The 19,382-nt window shown below is 36.0% G+C and overlaps 1 long non-coding RNA gene across 1 annotated transcript; it reads left to right on the forward strand.

Annotated features, from left to right (window-relative positions):
* Positions 1-38: 38 nt before the first annotated feature.
* LOC127500977 (uncharacterized) lies at positions 39-7,936 on the forward strand. The gene is made up of 4 exons (XR_007926486.1): positions 39-217; positions 298-331; positions 834-895; positions 6,839-7,936. It is a non-coding gene; the product is annotated as an uncharacterized LOC127500977 (long non-coding RNA).
* Positions 7,937-19,382: the final 11,446 nt, after the last annotated feature.

Raw genomic sequence — 19,382 nt, forward strand, 5'->3', positions numbered from 1 at the left:
GTAAACAGCAGTCTGGCGTGCCGTTGAAGAAAGAACAACCTTTATGGGTTCAACGGTATCGAAGTTTAAAGCAATGTCATGAAGTTTAATCATGACATCTGACCCCATTAAGATTATATGGGAGTATTATTTGCATTTTAACTTTATGTTTAATCATTTAGCAGACGCTTTTATCCATAGAGTCTTACAAATGAGGAATTCTACAAGCAATTTACTGGTAGGTTAATTTGGTCATTAACAGGAGATTCCTTGTTTTGAATCAGATATAGTTGACAAGTAACATTATTATATTCACAGAAGACATGCAGGGGACCAAAATGTTTTTGGACACGTAAGCAACACTTAAAATATATGAATATATTTGCATTATTTTAACAGAATATCAAACCTAGTGGCCATTATTTTATATAGCACAAACACAATTTTCAAGCAAAACACTGTACAAAAAAGAAATCAATATAACACACACACACACACATGTATATATATATATATATATATATGTGTGTGTGTGTGTGTGTGTGTGTGTGTTTGTTAAAAGTCATTAAAAATTTGAAGAAAACTGGTTAGTTCTGAGAAAAGCTTTTTGATATTTTGTTATGAATGAAATTCATGGGTCAGGCAGGGAGTGCCAGAGCTTGAGTACATAGTGACTACAGGCTGATTCACCACGTTTCACTTTTTTACAGCTTTATCATCAAGTAACACAATTTGGGCAATAAGAACATTGTATACAGTAGCTATTCTTGAGTAATGTTATATAGAATATGGATAATATAGAGCAGACTTCTAAAGTGTAGTACAAAGTAAAATAAACACCCTTCACCCTGCAGGTCCTGCCCACACCATCTGCATCTGATGATTGGACATGGACACAGTTGTATGACCCTGGATTGTGAGTACTAAATCCAAACATTCTGGGTGCTTATGCACTTTGGATTTGATCGTTCAGTCTGTGTGTGGGAAATGATATGCAATTTCTTAAACCCTGTTAATTTACATTGATTGTAGCGATCACCCTGCTGTTTTTGCCTGGTTTCCCATTGAAGCTACTAATGTTTTTCCTGGGTGAGGTGATAGTGAGGCCAGCAGGGGGTGTTCAGCCTGTGATCTGCATGGGTTTTCATGCCCCATTATAGTAATGAGAACATTTTAGAAAGCACCATCCTTTGGGAAACCAAGGTTGCTCTGTCTGGTCAGTAAAAATTGTAAGGATTCTCTTGAAAAGAGTAGCTAAATTTGCCCATCTGCCTCTTTCAGTCACGGCTTCCTAATCATTGGCTCCTGTCCACTAATAACTGGACTGTTGTGGGTGTTCTGGTGCATTATGGCTGCATCTGGTGCATTGAGAGGATCTGATCTCAGATTACTTGTGCTGCACTGATGTTTAGGAAATGAAGATGACTTTTACTTCTGATGCATTGAGATCCAGGCAGTCAAGCTATGATTATGTCACAGATCAAATTTGAATAAGGAATAACAAATTTATTAAGTAAAATTATAGAGACAAACAATTTAATCAAGTAAATAATAGTTTAATAGTTTATAATAAAATCCAAAGTATTGTATCTAACAGATAAAGATTGGGAAGATCAGAATATAGAGAAAGAAAGACCCAAAAGAAGTAAGATATTATATGTGTGTATGTATACAGGAAACATACATCCTCCTAAAGTTGTTTTGGTCTGATGAGAAAAGGTCAAACAGACTTATCCATCTTGTCATAGTCGGTGTAACGGCTAGGTCGGCGTTCCCGGTCAAATGTCAAAGATAGATGAAAATAGATACAAAGTGTGGTTTTGAGACCTTTAAGAGAGTATAGCAGATCTTGCATCATCTCATGTCTGCAGAGATGGAAAAAGACATATTTTGATACAAAGGTACATCACATAGTCAATTCTGATGGAAAATACACCCACTTGATCTCACAGCACAGAAGAGACACCAAAGATCTTACATTTGGAAATAATCAAACATATCCGAGCATACAGTAGCAAATATATAAATGATTAAAGAAATCAATAACATGTATTAGAATTCATAATGAAGAGATTAATAAGATTCATAAAAGGAAAAAATGATAAATGAAAGACATTAATCAAAAGAAAAAATTTAATACTAATAATTTTGCATACACCACCTCAGTGGGAGTTTGAGTGCTAAATCTGAAGACTTGCTTTTATTACATTTTTGCACCCTTTGACTGTTGTATTAAGTTATTTTGCTTGTTTAATGGTCTTTGTAAGAGAGAGCTCTGATTATAAGTCATGGTGCATTACTAAGCAAATAATATTAGATGCATTTCTTTAGTTTGGTAACAAAAACTCCTGCATTTCTATGCTATGACTGATTGCTAGTCTATAAACGTGCAATATGCAAATACAAAACATGTGAATAGTCATTGATCCGAGGCATATGCATAAGTAGACTTGGTAAGACTAAAGTTAGTCTAATGTATGCTTCTGAAATTAAATGGGGAGTTCACCAAAAAAAATGAAATCTCTGTCATCATTTACTCACCGTCATGTCGTTCCAAACCTGTGTGACTTTCTTTCTTCTGTGGAACTTAAAAGAAGATACTTTGCAGTGGATAATTTTTTTGTCCATACAAATGGAAATCAGCGATAATCAAAACTGTTTGGCCAACAAAATTTTCCCCTGTGGTGAAATTTGTGAAAGTTTTTTTTATGTTTATATGTCTATGTGGTGTTTTTTTAATATGCTTTAAGACAAACCATGTGCAAATTCACAAGTCAACATCATTGCTGAGTATTTTCTCCTTAAAACTGCAGTGAACCAAAGACAGTCTCAAAAACGCTATTCGAAATCGCTGGTGTTTCTGACGTCACAAACTACCTTGTAATCAATCACGTCAACGTATGATGGTCAACGAGTGGATCTCTGAGCTCGTGCGAGTGAGTGGAGGCGGGGCTAATTTGCATATTCATAGATCCACGTATACTAAATGAGGCAAGGGTGTAGAGTTACATTCAAGCTATTTTAAGGCACGAAGAAAGTTTTTTCAAGCAAAAAATGTTTAAATATGTCATTTTGGTGATCAGAGATGAGTTTTAAGGGATACAATTATTGACACATTTCATTAGCACATTTTATTTTTTGTGAACTATTGCTTTAAGGGTTTGACAGATCATGTTTTGATATACAGAGGCATAAACCTGCAAAATAAATAAATAAATAAAAAGGAAAATAAATAAAGGAATAAATGACTTGATAAAACAAATACATTCATTTCTAATTAAATTTAGTACTAAAATTATTACTATAATAATTTTACAATATTATTATTACAATATTTTGCATTACTTCATTAATTAACATATTAATTAATAATATTTCCTTTATTATTTTCAGCATTTATATTTTACTTTTTTTATTCTTTCATTTATTTATTTATTATGCGGGCCCTTCATAATGATGTGCAGTTCACTTATAACAGCTAAACTTGTAATTGTTAAATTATTTTGCATAATAATAAAACTTTTAGCACTGGCTACATGAATGTTAATTCTGATGATAATGCTAAAGACTTGATTTTCACAAAGGTGCATGTCAGGACAGACCTAGTACTGTTGCTTGAATGCCAATCACAACCAGCAGGTGGCAGTCTAGCAGTTTAATCATATGCTGACAAGTATGCAGTGTTGTTGCCAAATGGTTAGATACCTTAAATACTAGGTGGCTGTTTGATATAATTTAATATATATTGCTTCTTTGGTATGTGTTGGTGCAGAAAGAGTTTCTCTGCGAACACATGCACAAACAGTTGATTTACTCAGGTGAAACTGAGCATCTCTCTTGTCAAACACTTTCTTGCATACTCTGACACAATTTTTTCTTACTATAGCATTTGGAAATGACCTAAAACTAAATGAAATTGAGTTCAAATTAAACATAAGTAACTATCTGTTCAATAGATCATCTACTTGCTGTGCTACCATGTATTGAACCCAACAAACATTTCCAGGCAGCATTTTGGAGTGATGATGTTAGAAATCTCACACCTAGCTGTAAAAACTGTGTGTTGCTCAAGAGTTAAGACACAAATGAAACAGAGGCAAGACAAGGCAGGAGAGTGATGGGGTGTGGCTGCATGGGCGTCTGTACTATCTTATAAATGTGTCAGCAGAAGGGGATTTTTATGCGGTCATGTCTAGATATTCAAAAGCACATTGGTCAGCTACATGTATTTTTGGAGATGGTCGTGGCGCTTGGCTTGCTGCGTAACTCATCATGATACCGGGGTCTTACATTTCTGCATGGAAGATCAGATCAGTTGCCTTCATAAAATGCTCAAAAAGAAGAGCAAAACTGACATGGGGGGCGATTATGAACAATTTGTCAGTTTAAAAACAGTTTTACCACCTCAGGCCAGATTAACACGGTCACAGTGGTGGGAAAAAAAATTAAACCTGTCCTGTAAAGGCTTAGACTGCAACTTAAAGAAATATCATTTTTATCGCTTGACAGTCCCCTCAGGGTGTCATTGTTCACAACTCTGTTATTGTTTCACTATAACATCATTGGAAAAAGTAAGCTGGCTTAGTGCAATGATCTTACTCACAATGCATTATTTATCACACCAATTATTACTTAGTTTGTACATTGTCAGGATTTCAGTATAAAGATGCCTCTAAAAGTGCATTTATGCGAGAAATCATCAACAAAAATAGAAAAGGTCTGTGCACATATATTCAATGCACTGATTTATTCATTACAACTCATTTATAATTCATATTTCATAATGATTTCTGTCTCGTTTTAAATGATTGCTTCGTTAATTATGGCCTGGCTTTGGAGAAATCAGTTTTTAAAGTTATTTATCTGTTTTATGAACATGACTGTGACACTAATAGTGGCTGTGAACTATTTTCAGACGTTATGGTGAAAGCATCTGAGGTGGAATTTAATATTGCTAATAAAATCTAAATATAGGCCTTTGAGTGCATCAGCGTTTCTATGCAGGGGTCAGCGGCAAACAACATGGGCCGCTAATGAAGGAATGAAGGCTATTTTTTTTTCTCACGATTGCTCTTAAGTGCTATAATGTGATTTTTAATGTGCTTTTCATTTTAAATGTCACCAAATTTGCACTAGCATGGCATATATTTTAGTATGCAAGGTCTCAGATGTACATGCAATGCAAGGGCTCAAATGATTTATCAAAATGCACTGTAAAAAAGTTTTGATTTTAGTAAACTAAGCTTAATTTACTGTGTTTATCCAATTGATGTATTTGAGCTAACAAAATAAAAACTTTTGGACTTTTTTGTAGTTCAACTTTTGGGTTTAAGTAAAACTCAAAAAAGTCCATGCAAAAAAGAAACTTAATATAATGAGTTGAGTTTTTTACATTGTGTTGGCAGAAAAAAATATTACATTTTGATAAAATATTACAAAGACAAACTTGATTAAGATATTTTGTCTTAAAATCTGGTCAGCATAGCATCTTATTTGAGCCAAGAACCAACAACATAGAGTGATTTGATAATTCATGCATGAAAGGGTTGAAATATCCAAAAGCCTCTATTATGCTATTTTAAAGGTTCCTACAATAGGTTTACATGCATCCAAGGTCAAAAAACACTTTAATTTTCTCACTTTAATCACCTCATTTCTCAAAAGGGCTTTTCACACTGTGCTTAACCCCTGGTTATCTTCATTCTAAACACCGCTTTTAACTCCTGGTAAAGGAGCGTTTCACACTTGTAATTTAGAAGCAGGGTTAGCACCGCTTTTTACCCGGGGTTATGAAACCCTGCTCGCTTTCGCTGTGTTTTCGCACCCGCATTGCGGTGCCAAACTTGTACAGTGTGAAATGATGCGATGTTAGAATGTTACAGCTAGACGCTTAGCAACAGACAACCAATTGCGTGCTTCATATTCACATGCTTTGGACAGTCACGGAAACACCTCGCATTGTATATAAACACTAAATTCAGATTTGAGAGGAAAAATGTTAAATGCTTAGAGAAAACGCAACAATTTGAGTGAAGATATCATTTCATTCTTACCTTTATAGTCCGAAATGTTCATTCAGAATAAACTCAATAGTACAGTTGGCAATACGAGGATCTGCAATGCTAGATCTTTTATGTGAACAGGTCACATGCTGCGTTTATCCAATCAGTCACACTGACACTGCAAATATGCAAATTAGAACGTAAACCCAGTGTTTAGGAATGTATAGTGTGAAATGTCATCTTATGAATATCCAGGATTATTTGTTAACCCTGGTTAAATTATGAGCAGTGTGAAACGTGAAGCAAGATAACCCAGGGCTCCATTTACCCGGGGTTTAGAATGACCCAGTGTTAACTATTTCATGTGTGAAAACCCTAAAGAGTCTGAAAACGGTTTGTTCAAAGATACTGTCAGATTGTATATTATAGGGAGATGAGAGGGTCTGTATCTCTTACCATTGGAGAAAGCGTAACGGCTAACTTAATCACGTGCGGCACCTCTCAGCCTATCGTGTAATGGTCTCCTTCCCTGCGTACCGCCTCTGGTCTCCTTCCCTGTGTACCGCCACAGCCGGAGCGATAGCATTAGCCGTTACGCTTTTTTGGCTAAAGGTTGCAGGCTTGCCTTCCAGTGGCTTTGATACTGTCTCTCTAAACCCCTCCATTCCAAGAGCCTACTCTGCTATGATTGGTCAGATGACCCAGTCTGTTGTGATTGGTCTACCGCTTACAGTGCGTGTCGGAAATTAAACACCTATTACTATATCTGAATGTCAGCTCTGGAGGCTTCCTCAGCACTTTTATACACAGTGATACGAACAGTAACAATGGCGTTGGTTTTTCCGTATCTATTCCAGCACGAGTCCTCAGCCTTTTGAAGTGCATGCAAAGTGGATTCACAGCGCTGAAAACAGCGTCTTCTCGACATGTCGACAGCACGAACCAAACTCTTCCAGGCCTCAGCTACAACTAGGACCGGTCAAAGTAGACGTTCACGGCCAGCCAATGAAGACCATTATGCAAATTTGTTACATTGTTACATACGTATGTAACAGAAAGTGAGACTGGAATTGCTGACGACTCGTTTCAGCAGTTCAGAATCGATTCTTTCTAGGGCTGCAAGATTTATCGCACTATACGAAAAATAACATTGAACTTAAACATGATTATCGCTTAAACTCAATTCTTAGTGCGATTATGAAATCGCAAAGGCTGCGATCTTTTTTTTTTTTTTTTAATGCGCAGCTTGTCAATGAAATATGGCTCCAAATGCTAATCCATCTGAAAGCACTGCGAGTTTGAATCGCTTATAATGTACATTTGAAAAAGAAACACGCATCAAACATCTTTCCAGACATGAGAAGCATTTATTAACACCTTGTCCAAAAAAAGATAACATGTTTTTTACTCCAAACTCACTTCATAACGACAGTTGAGCATCCTTCTGTGAAATGATGTGGCTTCTTACACAGAATAAGGCAGTCGTGTGTTTATTAGTCATGTTTAATCAAAGCGTTTCAACCTTCTGTTTATTCAGCTACAGCGATATGCGTGTTATTTTTTTCTGCGGCAGGGCATATTTAGAGTTTCTGTGCAAGAGCGCCCTCTGACTTTTTAGATGGAGAAGCATTTACTACTGATCACAGAGCCGTACAGCTCTGACAAGCTGTGCATTAAATAATTGTAACCTTTGCCAAATCACGTGCGATTTAATTGTGATGAATCATGCAGCCCTAATTCTTTCTTTTAGGAGACAGTAACTTAATTTGTTGTGCACTTTGATCTTTAAAACTTTGTAGACCTTTTACATTCACAAACAGCTACATATGCATGAAATGTTTGAAAAAGCATAATAGGGGCACTTTAAAATGTAGTCACAGTACCTAAAAAAAAAAAAATGTACTGTTGTTTAAAAGTACTACTAAAACTGAAATAAAGAGACTTGAATAAACAGATTGGGAGAGAGAGACAGTGTTATTTGAATTTCACTTTATTTTATCAGTATCAGTCAACTTCATGACCCTGGGAATAAGAAACAAATGCAATTTGGGATTCAGGCGACTATCCCAGTTTGCTTGAACTCAAAGACCATCTGTGAATTTCCACAGCACTTTCCACAAATAATCAATCATCCATCAAGCAAAATCAAAGAGAGAGCAGTCATGCACCGGACTGCATCTTTCCCCCACACCTCATTCTCACTCTTTTTCAAATCCCTCTTCTGCTGAGCCTGTGGCCTTCGATCCATGTGTAATGGTTCTCCTTGCAGAAATACAGAATTTTATTTCTTCGAAGCTTGTTCATTTGTCAGCTTTATCAATAGTGAGGCTGTCCATGTGACTGACGGGCCATCCTGGTGCATCACTCGACTTGATTCTGCAAGCAAGCAATAATATCAGACAGAACTCACAGCTAAAACCTACCTCAGCATTCAGTTTAGAGTGGATTTGCACCAGAAATGCTAGAGATTCTTTTATTTGTATAATAATCGTAAAATTGAAACTTTTGCATAATTTTTGCATACTTAACCAAAAGAGTGAGAGATGTTGGGCTATAAAACAATAAGTATCTAGAATTACACAAAAGGAAAGATATATTCTTTGATATGTCAGATCAGCAAATATGCAGAGCCTGTTTGATAAGAGATCACGAATAATATGGTACAGGCTCTAAAAAGTACCTATTTGGACACCAGGGCCACACTGCTAGATACAATCAAATCAAGTAATTTAAGGCATTTTTCAAGCCAAACATTTCACAAAAAGATGTTTTAAATGATAAACCTACATAGAATAAAATAAAAATGCATTTGGACGCTTTTCACACTTGAAGTAGTTTACCTTGGGTCGTCCTAAACCCCGGGAAATCGGAATGCTGGGTAATTTTGCCTCACGTTTTCCATTGCTCATAATTTACCCGGGGTTAACAGTTAATCCTGGGTATTCATAAACGGACGTTTCACACTGTGCATTCCTAATCCCTGGGCTAACGTCTTGATTTGCATATTTGCGGTGTCAGTGTGATTGATTGGACAAACGCAGATATGTTGCTAAAGGCTCTAGCATTGCGCATCTTCGTATTATAGGCTATATTGGATTGGGGACTGTAAGTTTATCCTGAATGGACTTTTTGGACTATACAGGTAAGAATGAAATATGTCTCTTCACTCCAATTGTCGCGTTTTCTGTCACCATTTGACATTTTTCTCCTCAAACGCTGAAACTATACAACACGCTGTGTGACTACCCAAAGCATGTGAATATGAGGCACGCCATTGGCTGTTTGTTGCTAAGCGTCGCATCGTTTCACACTGCACCTGTTAAGCACCACAATGTTGCCAAGTCCGCGGTTTTGGGCTACTTTTACACTGTTGCCGCGGTTGTTTTTAATATTCGCGGGTTGAAGCGACCCCAAATAACGTGATATTTAGCCCCTGGGATGCGAATTTTACCAGGGAACCCAGCCAAAAACGTGGACTTATCCACTCTGGAACGCGACTTCCAGCAATTGGGCGTTTTTTTTTTTTTTTTTTTGTTAAAAACCTGGCAACCCTAGTTAACACCGCAAAAGCGCTGCGAACCTCGCTCCAGAGCAGAGTTTCATAACCCGGGGTAATATGCGATGCCAAACCCGCTTCTAAATTACGCGAAACATTCCTTTACCCGGGTTTAGAACTATGACCCGGGTTATGTGTGTGAAAAGCACTTTTGTGGGTTTATATTTTTTCTTAATGATATCCAGACATTATTGTGACCTACAGGTAAGTGTACAAATACTTTTTAGGGCCACTGTGCATGCTTGTCAAGTCATGTTAGTTATATATAAGCAATTCTAAATAAAAACATGGTCTGAGGTAAGTATATTATTTAAGAAGGAACTGTAATTTGTCACCCACAGTTTACACGTTCATTTGCCAAAAACAACTCTGTCAGTATAAAAATACGTTTTCTTTCTGACAGAGAACACAATAGCTAGGCCTATCTATTTTATTCTTTTAAAAGTACATTTTAACATCACCCCATCAGATCTGAAAAAGGCTGATCTTGCACTGTTTGTTGTATAATGTGGTTTAGTTATGGTTTGTTGGACTTAGAATAGTTTGTTGCAGTTCTCATATTGGTTCCTGGGTTCTTTATATCACACAAATATTTTTTTTAGAAGTAGAGAATCATTTCTTAGTGGAACATTAAAAGGTTCAACTGATAACAGGCTGTAACAACCTTTTGGTTCTATAACCTTTTTATGTCAGATTGTAGTGTTAAATCTAGACGTAACTTTACACTGGACTTTTGTAAAGATCTGTAGACCTCATTGCCCTCGGGCGGGGATGATATCAGTAGAAATTTCACACATTGCATCATCTGATCACACAGGTGATGTCACTGCGTTATTAAACCCACAGTGTGTTTGGACACAGTGTGATGAAGGCCTCGGTGTCTCAGTGTGTGGGTTGCGCAAATGACTGTCTTTAGCTCAGCTATTTTGTGGGCTGTTGTTTTCCTGTTGTTTTCACTTCTCTCTGTTTCTCACCCCCCTCTAAACAGAGAGCGAGCAGTGTGATAAACTACTAGATCGCTCCAGCTGTAATCAGCAAAGCTGTTTATGCTTTGTAAGTAACATCATTTGGACCCTTTCAACAGCGTTTTGGAAAGACAAGTAAATGATCTCATTCCATCTGCATTCATAAAGCTCCGCCATTCAACCCTGTTACCCATGTTAATGTAGGAAAAGTTAATCAAACAAATGCTTTTCTTTAATAAATTTATCAATAATTATAAACCAGTATTTGGTTTCAAACTAAATACTGATGGACAGCTGAATTTAACAAAATTTACAACCCTGTTACTTATTATTGTATAGTTCTGTTTGCACAATCTTCTCTGTTTCATTTTGATGTTTATTTAATGTTTATTGCTAGAAAATAGAGTCACTTCAATTAGGGTTTTAATCTATAATAAGTAACAAATGGAAACCTATAAAATAAATCAGGATAAATAAAATAAAATTGTATTATGTAATATTGTATATTATGAATATTTATAAGGTAATGTGTTTTAATATATATTTATTAAATTTTAGAAATAATTTTCTCATAATGAAGTAAAATATCTAGCTTCCGCCAGACCGCCTTCCGTATTCAAGTTAGAAACTCGCGTCAGTTACACTTTTTCAGTAAGTTGAATAGGGAAGGCGTAGGACGTAGCGTAAGCTTTTTGAATTGCAAGAGTTTTACACTTCATTCGTACGTTGAATACGGAAGACGGTCTGGCGGAAGCTAGATATTTTACTTCATAACTTGTTAAATATGGATTTTTTTTTTTACACAAACGCATCGCTTCGCTTCGCTTCAGAAGGCCTTTATTAACCGGAGCCGTGTGGAGTACACGTTTATGATGGATGGATGTGGATGGAAGCACTTTCTTCAGTTCATTATAAAGCTCGGATGCGTCAGGATATTTATTAAAATATCTCTGATTGTGTTCATCAGAAAGAAGAAAGTCATATACACCTGGCTTGAGGGTGAATAAAGCTTGGGCTAATTTTCATTTGAAAGTGAACTAATCCTTTAAGTATTGCATTTGCTTAAATTTTGCTAAATTTCCACACCCATAATTTGTGGTTAAGACAATTAAAAGCTTAGTGTTTAGCCAATTTGTGCTTGGCCCTTTTTTGCCCAGGAGTGTATGGTAATTTATATTTAAATTGTAAAAATAAACAAGACAAGTCTTTTTCTCTCTGTAGTTCAGTCTCTCCATCCTTCCTTCCTTCTACTACTCCTTCTCCTTCCTTCAGTGGTAATGACTCAGGTCTGTGAAGTTTGTTTTTCCCCTTTTCTTCTTCTCCTAACCCTCCCATTTCTCTCTCTCCCTCATCTTTTAGCGCATGAATCCTATAAGCAGATAATGACATCCCAATAGAAGGCGTTTGTTGCTCGGTCTGGGCGTGGCCCTCTGCTATTTTCAGGCGCTGTCATGTGATTGGCTCAATGAGGGTATAATTATGTCCAGTGCCTGAGAGAATTCACTTTCTCTCTCTCTCTCTCTCTCTCTCTCTCTCTCTCTCTCTTGTTTTTAGTCAGATGATGTTGTATCTTGTGGTTGTTAGGCTACAAATGGCAACTCCCCTGGTAAATAGTGAATAATGTAATGACCTTGTAACTTGTTTGTTTACTTTGATCGAAAAAGGTGATCTGCAGTTCTCAACACATGAGTGAATATCTAAACACACACGGGCAGGCTATTCCTCACACTGAGCGACTGTTGTAAGCAAAAACTTCTCTTCTGTAAACATGCTGCATGGCTGCATCTGTGGATTCAATTGGCACTTTTTTGGTAATGATGGCAGCCTTGTGCCAATAGCATTTGGGGTAAAATGGAAGAGAAGTAACGGTTTGCTTCTATTATGTAAAATCCAGACAGGCAGTTTTCTTACAGATTTCTGTCTGTAGGCGAGACATCATGAGACATTTTCTTTTTTATTTATTATCTATCTATCTATCTATCTATCTATCTATCTATCTGTCTGTCTGTCTGTCTGTCGTTATATCAGTCTGTCTGCCTATCTATCTATCTATCTATCTATCTATCTATCTATCTATCTATCGTTCTGTCTGTCTGTCTGTCTGTCTATCATTCAATCTTTTTATCATTCCATCTACACTGTGTTCCAAATTATTATGCGAGTGACATAGTAGGATTTCAGTACAATAAACATTCAGATTTTAGTTTTTCTAAGAAAGTGTTTGTTTGTTTATTTATCCATGTCTTTTTAGATAACTGGTATCAATCTCAGACAAAATAATTTGCCAGGTCTACTTAGATAAATGGAAACCCTACTTAGAGGTTGTTCCACATTATTAAGCAAGTCACAGTTCTCATGCAATATGGGGAGGAAGAAAGATCTTAATAAAATAAAAAACATGAAATGGTGCAATGTTGTGCAAAAGGCATGAAAACAACTAATATTGTGTGAAAACTGAATGGAGATTATGGAACTATCATAAGATTTGTGAGTGATTTAGAGCACAGCAGAACTCGGTCAGAGCTTATTAAGGAAAGTTTTTGTCAAACAAGTTAATTGTATTAAAAGGGCAGCTATAAAAAAGCCAGTGTTGAGCAGCAAACAGGTACAGTGCCACTGGAAAGTTTGTGAACCCCTTGCAGAATCTGTGAAAATGTGAAAAATTTTAACAAAATAAAAGAGATAATACAAAATGCATGTTATTTTTTATTTAGTACTGTCCTGAGTAAGATATTTTACATAAAATATGTTTACGTATAATTCACAAGACGAAAAAATAGCTGAATTTATTAAAATGACCCCATTCAAAAGTTTGTGAACCATTGATTCCTAATACTGTGTGTGGTTACCTGGATGATCTACGACTGTTTTTTTTGTTTTGTGATGGTTGTCCATGAGTCCCGTGTTTGTTCTGAGCAGTTAAATTGCCCAGCGTTCTTCAGAAAAATCCTCCTGGTCCTGCAGATTCTTCAGATTTCAAGCATTTTTTTGCATATTTGAACCCTTTCCAGCAGTGACTGTATGATTTTGAGATCCATCTTTTCACACTGAGGACAATTGAGGGACTCAAACACAACTATTAAAAAAGGTTCAAACATTCACTGATGCTCCAGAAGGAAACACGATGCATTAAGAGCCAGGGGGTGAAAACTTTTTGAATTTGAAGATCAAGGTAAATTGTACACTGTAAAAAATGAATGTGATTTTAACAGTGAAATATTGTAAAAATGCTACGGAAAAAAATTGTAAATAGGTTAACAGTAAGTTCCAGTACTATATACAGGGAAAAACTGTAAAAGCTCTTACCAGACATTTTATGTAATTTTCACAGTAAAATGCTGTAAATTTTACAATTTTTAGAAGTAAAAAAGAACAAGTCAATGTATAATTTACAGTCAAAAACTGTAAACTGATATTCCCACAATTCCCTGTGTGACACTCCACATTTGAAAGTATTTTGTTTAAAAAATCATGTTTCTTAATAGTTTTTGTTATCAGTTATGTACATTAGAGTTTTATGTTACATCTTCTGTTGTTTAATGAATGTTTATTGCATTATGTAAGTGTTGTGGGTTACCATGATGGTGTTTTGCGTTTGCGTGAATGACTCTTTGCACCCTCTTTACATTAGTATATACTTCAGTTCGTGGAAAAGCTACTTGTGATGAACTCTGATTCTTCATGTGGCTTTCTCTTTTACCACCTGCATTATAATGGTGGTTGTCAGTATATGTTAAAGGTACAAAACAGACTTTAGTAGTGTGCATTGTTGAATTTACTTGTTTACGTTCAAATTTTCTTGTTTGTAAATTACAGTTTTATACTGTAAAATTGACAGTTTGTTCTGTAAATGTGTTTACAGTTTTTCTGTATTTTTTACAAAATTATTCTGGCAACCACAGCTGCCAAAATTATTTTGTAAAAACTACGGAATATTTTTTACAGTGTACTTAATTTGTCTCCGGGAAACATGTAGGTATCTTCTGTTGCTTCCAAAGGGCAGGAAATCTGAAGAATCTGCAGGACCAGGAGGATTTTTCTGAAGAACAGAGCTCAGTTTAACTGCTCAGAACAAACAAGGGACTCATGAACAACCATCACAAAACAAAAAAAAAACAGTCGTAGATCATCCAGGTAACCACACACAGTATTAAGAATCAATGGTTCACAAACTTTTGAACGGGTCATTTTAATAAATTCAGCTATTTTTTGTCTTGTGAATTATATGTAAACATCTTTTATGTAAAATATCTTAATATCTTAAGTACTAAATAAAAAATAACATGCATTTTGTATTATCTCTTTTATTTTGTTAAAATTTTTTCGCATTTTCACAGATTCTGCAAGGGGTTCACAAACTTTCAAGTGGCACTGTATTTGAAGCTCCTGGTGTCTCTGGAGTCTTGAGAACCTCTCCATGCAGGCTGGCAATTATGTGTAAAATTGCATTTTAGCCACCACTAACCAAACCTCACAAAGAGAAACATTTGCAGTGGGTGCAGAAATACATTAGAAATACATTTACAGTTTTATTGCTGTGGTGTTTTTTTTGCAACATGGGATGTGCATAGTGCATTGTATTTCAGAAGGCACTATCCTTCTTTTTATACCATAGCTGAAAATGGCCAGTTATGAACTCCACATATCTTGATGAAGTCATTTTGACACCCTCAGAGACCTTCCATCTCACTTCCCAATATTCCAGCCCAAATCATCACCCGCCAGCTCCCTGCTGACGTTGCAGTCTTGTTGGAACGTGGTGGCCACTCACCAACCATCCAGAAATCCATCCATTTAGACCATCCATTGTAGTACGGCATTCGTCAGTGAATAAAACTATTTAAAAATGAGTCTTCAATGTATTTCTAAACCCACCATAAATGTTTCTCTTTGTGAGGTTTGGTTAGAGGTGGCTGAAATGCATCTTTATGCACAACTGCCAGCCTGCATGGAGAAGTTCTCAAGACTCCAGAGACACCAGGAGCTTCAAATACCTGTTTGCTGCTCAACACTGGCTTTTTTTATAGCTAATTATACAATTTTTTTTTTTGACAGGAACTTTTCTTAATAAGCCTTTATCTGACTGAGTTCTGCTGTGCTCTAAATCACTCATAAATCTTATAATTCGACAATCTTCATTCAGTTTTCACACAATATTAGTTGTTTTCATGCCTTTTGCACAACATTGCACCATTTTATGCTTTTCATCTTCAGAAAGATCTTTCTTCCTCCCCATATTGCATGAGAACTGTGACTTGCTTAATAATGTGGAACAACCTCTAAGTAGGGTTTCCATTTACCTAAGTAGACCTGGCAAATTATTTTGTCTGAGATTGATACCAGTTATCTAAAAAGACATGGATAAATAAACAAACAAACACTTTCTTAGAAAAACTAAAATCTGAATGTTTATTGTACTGAAATCCTACTATGTCACTTGCATAATAATTTAGAACACAGTGTACACCGTTATACATTTCAAAGGGTTTATTTAAGTAATTAATTAAGATTTACAGTACTATAACTGTATTTCACTTTTACAGTGCAGTTACTGTAAAAAATATCCAGGTTATCAGCACACTACTGTAATTCATTGATTTGTACAAAATATAAATTAGATTTTATAATTTTTATATAGAATTCATTTTGTTTTTATCCTACGTAAGTACTACTGGCATTCAATTCAAGCAGACACACTCATTACAAAATATCAAATTCACTATTTAAAACATTGCATATAACACTTAAATACACAGTCTGCCAATTCTGGGACAGTACATCTTCACCATTTCTCCTGTCTTAGAACTTTTTGCTCTGCTTTATGCTGTATCCTCTGGATTTATCCTCACAAAGAATCTTTAGGCAACATAAAATTAATGGGAAAAAATATGAGCAGCCAAGGAATACATATAAGGCATCTTGGTGCTGCTCCAAAACGTAGGCCACCTTTGCTCACCATCCACTTTGTTACAGAGAGAAGTATGTTCCCTGAAAAACAAGAAGTAGAAATTACACACTTTTAAAAGGAATACCCCATGTGGAATACACAACCTCTCCAAATCACAGGCAGTAAATCTTAAATTCCAATAAAAAAAAACTATAACAAACTATTGCTAGAACTAGAAAGGTGGCTAGCCACAAAACTTTTTGTTTAACTTAGCAAACAATGTTAGCAAAGAATACAATGTTATTTTCTCAACTAGGCTACTGGCTGACTTTAAGCTAAGCATTGCTCATTAAAATAATTTTAATTTGGTATATGCTAACAAAGTTGTTTGATGTCTGTCTATCTATAGTTCTATCATTCTATCGTTCTATGTATCACTATCATTTGTTCTATTGTTGATTCTATTTTTCGTTCTATCTGCCATTCTGTCATTTGTTCTATCGTTCATTTTTCTAGCAATTTTCACTCAGAAATTGCTAGAAAATTCCACAAATAATTACAAAGGATTGGCAAGTAACACATTGAATAAAAGGGATAAAATTCTGTCATAAAGGGATAGTTCACCCAAAAATGAAAATTCTGTCATCATTTACTCACCGTCAAGTTGTTCCAAACCCGTATGAATTTCTTTCTTCTGTTGAACACAAAGGAAGATATGTGGAAGAATGTCAGTAACCAAACAGAACTCCCCCCCCCCCATTTACTACCATAGTAGGAAAAATAAATGCTATGGTAGTCAATGGAGGGCGAGATCTGTTTGGTTACTGACATTCTTCAGAATATCTTCCATTGTGTTCAGCAGAACAAAGAAACTCATACAGGTTTGGAACTACTTGAGGGTGAGTAAACGATGACAGAATTTTCATTTTTGGGTGAGCTATCCCTCATGTCGTTCCAAACCCGTAAGACTTTCGTTCATCTTTGGAACACAAATGAAGATCTTTTTGATGAATCTGACTGCATTCTGTCCCTCCATAGACTGCCTTCACAACTGGAACTTCAAAAAGTTCATAAAGAGATCTTTGTTTTATTTATAACTTTGAAAAATATTTTTTTTATAGTATCTATCATTCTATCGTTAGTTCTATCTATCATTCTGTCTGTTCTGTCTGTTCAAACTGTTGGTGGATTAACACTTAATTTCCTAGAATGCATCACTTGTGTTGAATTTCTTTGATTTGCAATCCAGTAAATTCCTCCTCCTCTCATTCCAATTCACATTAACACTTCAATTCTTAGTCTTGCACAATTCTGGTACTCTTTCCAGATCAACTGAATGACATGTGCATCAACAATGTACTTTTACGCAACTTTTCAAAGTGGAAAATCTAAAATTGAATATAATGTGTGTGTGTTATAAGTGTATTAATAGTATAGTATTTAAAGACCCCTGAAGAACAGAAAGTCTAGTGCCTGCGAACACGACTAAATTGATCTGACCAGTCACAGCAGCCCATCAGTGTATCATTCAGTGTGTTGTCATTCATTATTGGCCAAGCCCAAATGACATCATGAGCTGAGACCATCAGGATTTTAAGAATGAAGAGAGCTCGGCATTAACAGACGTGTACCACATGCGAATGTACCATTCATTAACTCACTAGGAGTGATCGTCTGGGAGCAAGAGAGCGTGAACAATACGATTATGTCAGAATGAAAAAATGTGTATCCTCGAGACAGCTTAGTCTTGTCTGGTATCTTCTTCCTCGTTCTCTGTCTCACTCAGTTTCTCTCTCCCTCAGAGTCTAATCCTTTTTTCTATTTACACAGGATTAAATTCATAATCAAACGCATCCTAACAGCTGAGATGAGTCAGACAGCCATCTGGAGCTTTGAAGTTTTTGTGTGCTATGATAATTAGAGCATTTCTCGAAACTATTTGGAAACATTCTTTTTACGCAGTTGTTTTATTTATTGTCCCTGGATTTTATGCATTCAGTATTTTTTATCAACATTGTATAGAATATCACAATATGTTCCTTAAAGACCCATGAAGTTGTTTTGTAAATGCTATGTTTATATCTTTCATATTGAAATTGGAAGCTCAGTGGGACATTTGATATTGAGAGGGGTCCCAGAACCCCCAAAGAATTATTTTAAATGATTAAAATTGTTAAATTATTTAAATTAATTATTTGAAATATATATATATATATATATATATATATATATATATATATTATATATTATAATTATGTTAATATTATCCTGTATATAATGTTATTTTAATATTAAATTATGTAAAATGTTGAACTTTGGTTTTATATATTATATACACCAATCAGGCATAACATTATGACCACCTTCCTAATATTGTGTTGGTTCCCTTTTTGCTGCCAAAACAGCCCTGACCCGTCGAGGCATGGACTCCACTAGACCCCTGAAGGTGTGCTGTGGTATCTGGCACCAAGATGTTAGCAGCAGATCCTTTATGTCCTGTAAGTTGCGCGGCGGGGCCTCCATGGATCGGACTTGTTTATTCAGCACATCCCACAGATGCTCGATTGGATTGAGGTCTGGGGAATTTGGAGGACAAAAGGCAAAACCTCAAACTCATTGTTGTGCTCCTCAAACCATTCCTGAACCATTTTTGCTTTGTGGCAGGGCGCATTATCCTGCTGAAAGAGGCCACAGCCACCAGGGAATACCGTTTCCATGAAAGGCTGTACATGGTCTGCAACAATGCTTAGGTAGGTGGTACGTGTCAAAGTAACATCAAATCAGCATTGCTCCGTGGTCCAGTTCTGATGCTCATGTGCCCACTGTTGGCACTTTCGACGGTGGACAGGGGTCAGCATGGGCACCCTGACTGGTCAGCAGCTATGCAGCCTCATACACAACAAACTGCGATGCACTGTGTATTCTAACACCTTTCTATCAGAACCAGCATTAACTTCTTGAACAATTTGAGCTACAGTAGCTCGTCTGTTGGA

The sequence above is a fragment of the Ctenopharyngodon idella genome, chromosome 2 (genome assembly GCF_019924925.1).
Source record: "Ctenopharyngodon idella isolate HZGC_01 chromosome 2, HZGC01, whole genome shotgun sequence".
NCBI classification, from domain to species: domain Eukaryota; kingdom Metazoa; phylum Chordata; class Actinopteri; order Cypriniformes; family Xenocyprididae; genus Ctenopharyngodon; species Ctenopharyngodon idella.